Genomic DNA, 7,179 nt, shown 5'->3' with positions numbered 1-7,179 from the left:
TAAGATTTTCACTAGAACACACCAAAATAAAAGTTCAGTTTAACTTGAAGAAATTATAACAGAATTGTGTACTTCTAAAAGTAATCATTTGAGCATTGTTGTTGATAAAAGCAATGTATTATGTCATAAAACACAGGATCTACAAAAATGAAAGTGAATATATATACAATTTAATTGATTTAATTAATGGAATGAAGAAAAAATGAAATGGAAAACATCAAATTTGAGAAAAAAATAAAAAATAAAAATAAAAAAGTACAATTTAAAATAATAATAATTATTATTGTTGTTATTAAATGATTAAATTATTACAATTTAATGAATTGAATCAATGCTTTTTTATAACAAAAATCAAACATAACAAATAAAAATGAATCAACAAAAAAAAATTTAAATAAAACTTTACTAACAAAATAAACACATCGGGAAGAAGGAGGCGGGAACTGACGAACATTTAAATAAAACTTTAATAATAAAATAAAAACAAAATAGCACGACAGCCCCTCGTGAACGACTGCCGCGCACAAACAGAAACAAAACAAAATAAAATCCAGGCCTGGTCCTCTCTTGTGCTTCACTGTCGTTACTCCTCCTCTTATCCTTCTGGAGCTCCTCCGTGGGACTCGAGGCCGGTGAGTGGTGCAGATGTCACTCATTTTCAATTACTCCACTGGCCTCGCTCTGGTGGCCGTTTGTTTCAGGTGAATCTACGAAACTGAAGGTGGAAGCATCCGTATGAAGCCCCATCAGAGCCACTGACCCCCCGTGATCACAGTCCTCTCACTGTCTGTGTCAGGGCCTCATGTGGAGCAGACTCAATCAGTATTATATTATGTCCCACACACTCTCAAAAATCAGGCAGTAATGATTCCCCAGACGTCCTGTTGTTCAATCACTCCTCGGGCACTCGAGAGCATCCCTTCAAGTGCTGCTGCAGAGGTTTCTTCTAACGCCATGCTTGGGATCCTGGTTTATTGGCCGCTTCGAAAGTACTCCAGTTCTATTCAGAAAAGGACATGCCAAGATCCTGTCATCGTGAAGAAGTGGAGAGCTAAAAATGAATTTTAGCGCAGGACTGCTAGCAGTCCTTTAAAAAAGTCCACAGCTCCACAAATCTGTCTGCTCTTAGTAAAGAGGTTTTATTCCACTGATCAGCAGTGACAGACCCCTGCTGCTTCTTACAACCTCTTTATATGAATATCTAAAGATTATAATCCATAAATCATGTTTTTACTGTTTGTATAAATGCTTTGTACAAAAATACAAATAAATTCCAAATATATACCCTTGTGAAAAATAAGTGTGCTTAATTGCATTGAATGTGCACATGCAGTTTATTTCAAATCTTAAAAGTATATATATATATATATATATATACATATATATACGCGCGCACACACACACACACACACACACACACACACACACACACACACACACACACACACATTGTTGTATATACAGTATACATATGGTACTATATACAACTAAAGCACATAAAGTACTTATACTTTTAACTGTAGTGTGCTATTTGAAATTACATTTTAAATTAATATATTTGAAATGTACTAAATTGTAACTTCATTACAAATTTTTAATTACAAATATATTTTAACAATTTTCCTGCAAGTTTCAATAGAAATGACATTAAAGTATATTTTAGTCTTGTCAGTCAAATTATGCAATTAAGTTTCTGAAATCATTACATTCAGTTCAAACTTAAGTGTATTCTGTTAAAGCATATTATTTTAGTAATAATCAGTGTTGGGGGTAATGCATTACAAGTAACGCGAGTTACGTAATCAGATTACTTTTTTCAAGTAACTAGTAAAGTAACGCATTACTTTTTAATTTACAAGAAAATATCTGAGTTACTTTTTCAAAAAAGTAATGCCAGTTACTTTGTATTCCCATTTTTTGACTGACAAGCCTCCTGTTCCCATACTGGGAGAAATCGGAAGTATGGAGGCGTTGTGTGCGCTGTGTGTGAACATGATGTTACTGTAGTTCTAGACTAAATGTGAATGTGCATTAATTCATCCCACTCACAAAAAAAAAAACAAAAAAACCAATACAGATTTAGTATTCATCAAAATTAATCAAAACAGTGAAATGCAAACTCAGAATATGACGCAAACCTGCAATAACTAAATATATTAAATAACACAAATGTATCTATTCCCATTTTATTAACAGTGTCTTTGCTGCTGACCTTTAATGATACAGTTCAACCATACTAATAATCAAAAATGACTTTAGATAAACTAACAATTGTGCTTCATTGTTTTTTTTGTTTTTTTTTTATTGCTGAAGAGTGTTGAACCTTCTTCTCCTGTGTTCTACTGTACAGACGTGAATTTACTTTTCCTTCAGCCTGAGGTTTATTCATTACACTTTTTGGTGTGAAAGGGCTTTTACATTTGCTATAAATAGAACTTCTTATATTAAAAACAATCAAGCCCTGCTCATATTTAAAAAGTAACGTGAAAGTAACGCAAAAGTAATGTAACACATTACTTTCCATAAAAAGTAACTAAGTAACGTATTTACTTACTTTTTTAGGGAGTAACGCAATATTGTAAGGCATTACTTTTAAAAGTAACTTTCCCCAACACTGGTAATAATTACTCTTTTTTTAAACTAAAATGTACTTCTTTTTCTCAAAGGTGGTGTGTTTTATTTAATCGTCTGATAGAACCCATCCGTCCCGCTGTCTTTAGTCCTATAGTATTCCTGTAATTGTATAACTGAATGTATAGAGCTTGACTGTATGGAATATAGTTCTGAATAATGAATCCCGTTCCTTACTTTAGGTTTTAAAAGTCAACGGTCTGTTTGACAACTTTCTACAACACTAAACAGGCAATTAGTCACAGCCAAATCATTTTTCATATATTTTATGGATATGTCCAGAACCCACCAGAGCTCTCGAGGGGGCAGTTAAACACCGCGGTAAATGCGGTATTACACCATTCCTCTGAAGATTCATCATTAACATTCTCAAAGCTCGGGATCAGTGCTGAGAGATGTGATAATGCTGCAGATCACGCTCTTATGACCATCTGTATGTTATTTACATTGGAGTACCGGCCGTTCCCCAAAGCACTGCATGATATCACTTGTTATTAAGCAGAACTTTATGGGAACACAAAAAGTCATACATACACAAACAAATGAATACTGGAGACCAGAAAGGCAAGCTCATGCTAAAACATCTGCTGAACACTGACCTGCAATTTTACATATCCAAAACACCACTGACCTTTTGGCTGAGTTGAAGTAAACCTTAAAGGGATACTCCACCCCAAAATGAAAATTTTGTCATTTATCACTTACCCCCATGTCGTTCCAAACCCGTAAAAGCTTCGTTCGTCTTCGGAACACAATTTAAGATATTTTGGATGAAAACCTGGAGGTTTGAGACTGTCCCATAGACTGCCAAATAAATCAAGAAACACTGTCAAGGTCCAGGAAAGTATGAAAGTCGTCGTCAGACACCAATGTTTCAGGAGTTTAGGACACAGAATAGGGCACATGCTTATTCGATAACTGTATTCAACCTCAGAACAATCTTAAAGTATGAAGAGGTGCTAAAGTCTGATTTTGTGGTGGCTGAGCTTTAAAATTAAATAATTATTATAATTTTAATTCAAGTGGTGAAGGATTCTGAAAGTAATCAGTGTTGAGTCATACCATGCCTGCTTTAAATGTTTGAAAATGATTAACAGTTGAAAACATATGTTAGACATTTAAAAAGGTCAAAAACTAATCAAAAGTAATCTAACTGATAAAGTAATTGAAATAGTTACACTACTTGTTACATTTTGAATTGGGTAACTTATGATCTGTAACTGATTACATTTCTAAAGTAACCTTCCCAGCACTGTGTGTTCCTCAGAGAGACTGACCTGCTTTCTAGCACTGAAGAGAAACATCAAAGTGGTCAGGGTGTTAATTAAAAGTTCTGGAAATGAGTGCCTGAGCATTCGAGCACACGTCGATGTTGAAGAGTGTTTCTCTGTCCTGGAGTACTGTATTTCAGCAGCTCTCTCTGATGAGCTCCTCTGCTGGACCGATGTCACGCTGAGGAGCGAGGTGAGTACCGCTCAATGCAAAATAACTAATGATGCATTGACGAGGGTTTGTTTGCAGACAGTTGGAGAGCCTGAGAACAAAAGGCTTCTGCTTTGTATTCAAACAGAGAGAAAATGAAGCCCACTTCGGCGGAGAGCAACACCTTCTACACAAGTGCGAACTGAATTTTATTAACATTCTGTGCATTTTAGCAGGACTGGACGGGTGGCCTACGAACACGCATGCTGCCGTTTGTTCTGAATCTCATCCTACGGATCAAACGCAAGTGCTGAATTACTCATAAGAGCCCAGCGTCAGATCACGAGCTGTGTTCCTGGCCTACACGCAACTAGCGTTGACTTGAAAGTAATGGAGTATAAAGCAGATAATGATGAACTTTGTCGTGGCGCTAATATATTCCAGCACCTACTCGTAGAGCGGAGACTGCAAATAGTATAAATTTAACACAATTGCAAGTCTTATACAGGCAATAGTAAAATCCATCTGTGAAATAACAATCTGCTAAATATCCTGTATTCAGAGGCACTCATGCACAACACCATTAATAATCTTCACTGGTATAATGTGCTTTTTTGTTCGTTCCATTGTCTAATCTAAAATTTGAACATTTGCCAATAGTTTTACAGATGCCTCTTTTGTCCTTCGCTAACTTGCAATTAGTTTGGAGGGATGACTCTAATTCCCGTGTATTCATCTCATGACCTGCGTGTCCTGCTCTCATATTATCAGCTCTGGAGATGAATCCTGCGGCTCGACCCGACTCCCTTTCACATGCCACTCTCTATTCAACCTTCTTTCTTTCTTTCTTTTGTCTAGATAGATAGATAGATACAGTAGATAGATAGATAGATAGATAGATAGATAGATAGATAGATAGATAGATAGATAGATAGATAGATAGATAGATAGATAGATAGATAGATAGATAGATAGTACTTCTATTCATCAAGAATGCATTAAATTGATCAAAAGTGACAGTGAAGACATTTATAATGTTACAATAGATTATGTTTCAAATACATGTTGTTCTTTTGAACTTTCTATTCTTCTGTGAATCCTGAAAAATGAAATGTATCACAGTTTCCACAGAAATATTGTGCAGCACAACTGTTTTCAACATTGATAATAATCAGAAATGTTTCTAGAGCAGTAAATCATCATATTAAAATGATTTCTGAATATCATGTGACACTGAAGACTGGAGTAATGATGCTGAAAATACAGCTCTGCATCACAGAAATAAATTATATTTTAACGTAGATTCATTATTTAAATTATTTTATTTTATTTTATTTTTATTTTTTTATTGGCAGCAATGGTTCCACAAAGAACTATTAACATTGATAGAACCTTTCCTTCACATACAAGTTTCTTTATAGTGAAAAAAGGTTCTTTAGATTATTAAATGGATGGATTTATTGATAGGTGAAGTCTAACTGTTTGAAGTAGCTGATATATAAATGCCAATAAAAAGCCAGTGTGTTTATCATCTAGGTCTTGTGTTAACAAATGTGAATTAAACTGAGAGTATCAGTCAGTCAGAGCCGCTGTCCTCTATGGCACATCCACATGCTCCGGTTTGAACCCTTATCCGTGTGACAGCATGATGCCAGGTGGGAAATCTCATTTGAATGATGTTCAATTAGAGAAACATAAAATGTTCCTTGCCAAGATGACAAAATAATAAGGTAGTTTGACAAATGATATCCATCAGTCAAATGATCAAACTCAATGGTGTTTTAGAGAATGTTTGTAGGAAGAATAAAAGAGTGAGAGCAAGTTTGCGTTGTTCCTCAGAGGACTGTGCATCATTCAGAAATGACTCAGTGCACTGAAAATTACACTACTGTAACTAAAGAACAATTAAAATAGGATGAAATTCAAAGAAAGTCATATAACTTCTAAAATATAATTCGATTTTTAGCATCGAAACGTACAAATAGAAAAGCATACAGAAAGAATATTAAGTGTTATGTTTATAAATACATTCTTATAATTAGTAAATTATGCCTAATCATTATTATATTTTATTGTATATATATATAAAAAAAATCTTAAATATATATTTAGCATCTGCTCAGTTGAGAATAAATGCCCTTTACATAATGGAATAAATATACATAATTAGTTATTTATTGATGCAATTATTCTAGTTTTGTACACCTTGGATAGTCATAAGTATTTGTATAAAATTGCAATTAAATTAAAACTATGAAAATGCGAGGAAAATATATATATAAACATTATACATTTTCTTAGATTTACACACACACACACACACACATATATATAGTTAAATTACAATTTAGTAAATACTGATTCAAATGCAAAGTCAACATCCTGTGTTGTTAATTCAAATTTCCAGTCATGAATCGAAAAGGAAGCCAATTCTAAAATTATAAACAATGATACAATTTCTTTTAACAAAACTTGAGCTGCATGTTGTTTCATACTTTGATGATCTTAGTCTCGTTCCATGATTTGAACTGAACTGAGTTGAGCTATTGGATTCTGTAGAGCTGCTTTTTCTGAGTTTGTTTCATAACAAATGAACTTTGCAACACTGACACTGTCACTGAACTAAACTGAATAAACACTGAACGTAAGTGAGCTGCATAATGATTCTATTGTCTTCTGTATAGAGATGATTGATTTCATAACTGAAGAACTTTGCTACATTAATACTGTTATTTTCCTGTTTATTACCGTGAAGCTGCTTTGAAACCATCTGTATTGTATAAAGCACTACAGAAATAAATGTGACATGACTTGACAAAGCAACAATAGAAGCTGAAATTGTTAAGTTTCACAAATAATTACAAAGAAGTGGCAAGTAACACGTTGAATTAAACATGACATTTTGAAGTAGGAAAACTGAAATTGTTCTTGTGAAACACACTCCAATTATCTACAAAGTAAAAAAAAAAAAAAAAAAAACACTGTTATAGGCACCTGTAGACACAATAATCAAAGATAAGACACCACACATGCCAGATATCTGTTTTCTTTAATGAAAAGGATGTTTTCCCATCAAACACACTGAATAATTTCCATTCAGTCTCTTCAGACCTTATCTAACCTTCT

The sequence above is a fragment of the Cyprinus carpio genome, chromosome B18 (assembly GCF_018340385.1).
Source record: "Cyprinus carpio isolate SPL01 chromosome B18, ASM1834038v1, whole genome shotgun sequence".
NCBI lineage: Eukaryota > Metazoa > Chordata > Actinopteri > Cypriniformes > Cyprinidae > Cyprinus > Cyprinus carpio.
Note: the sequence above shows the minus strand (reverse complement) of the source record.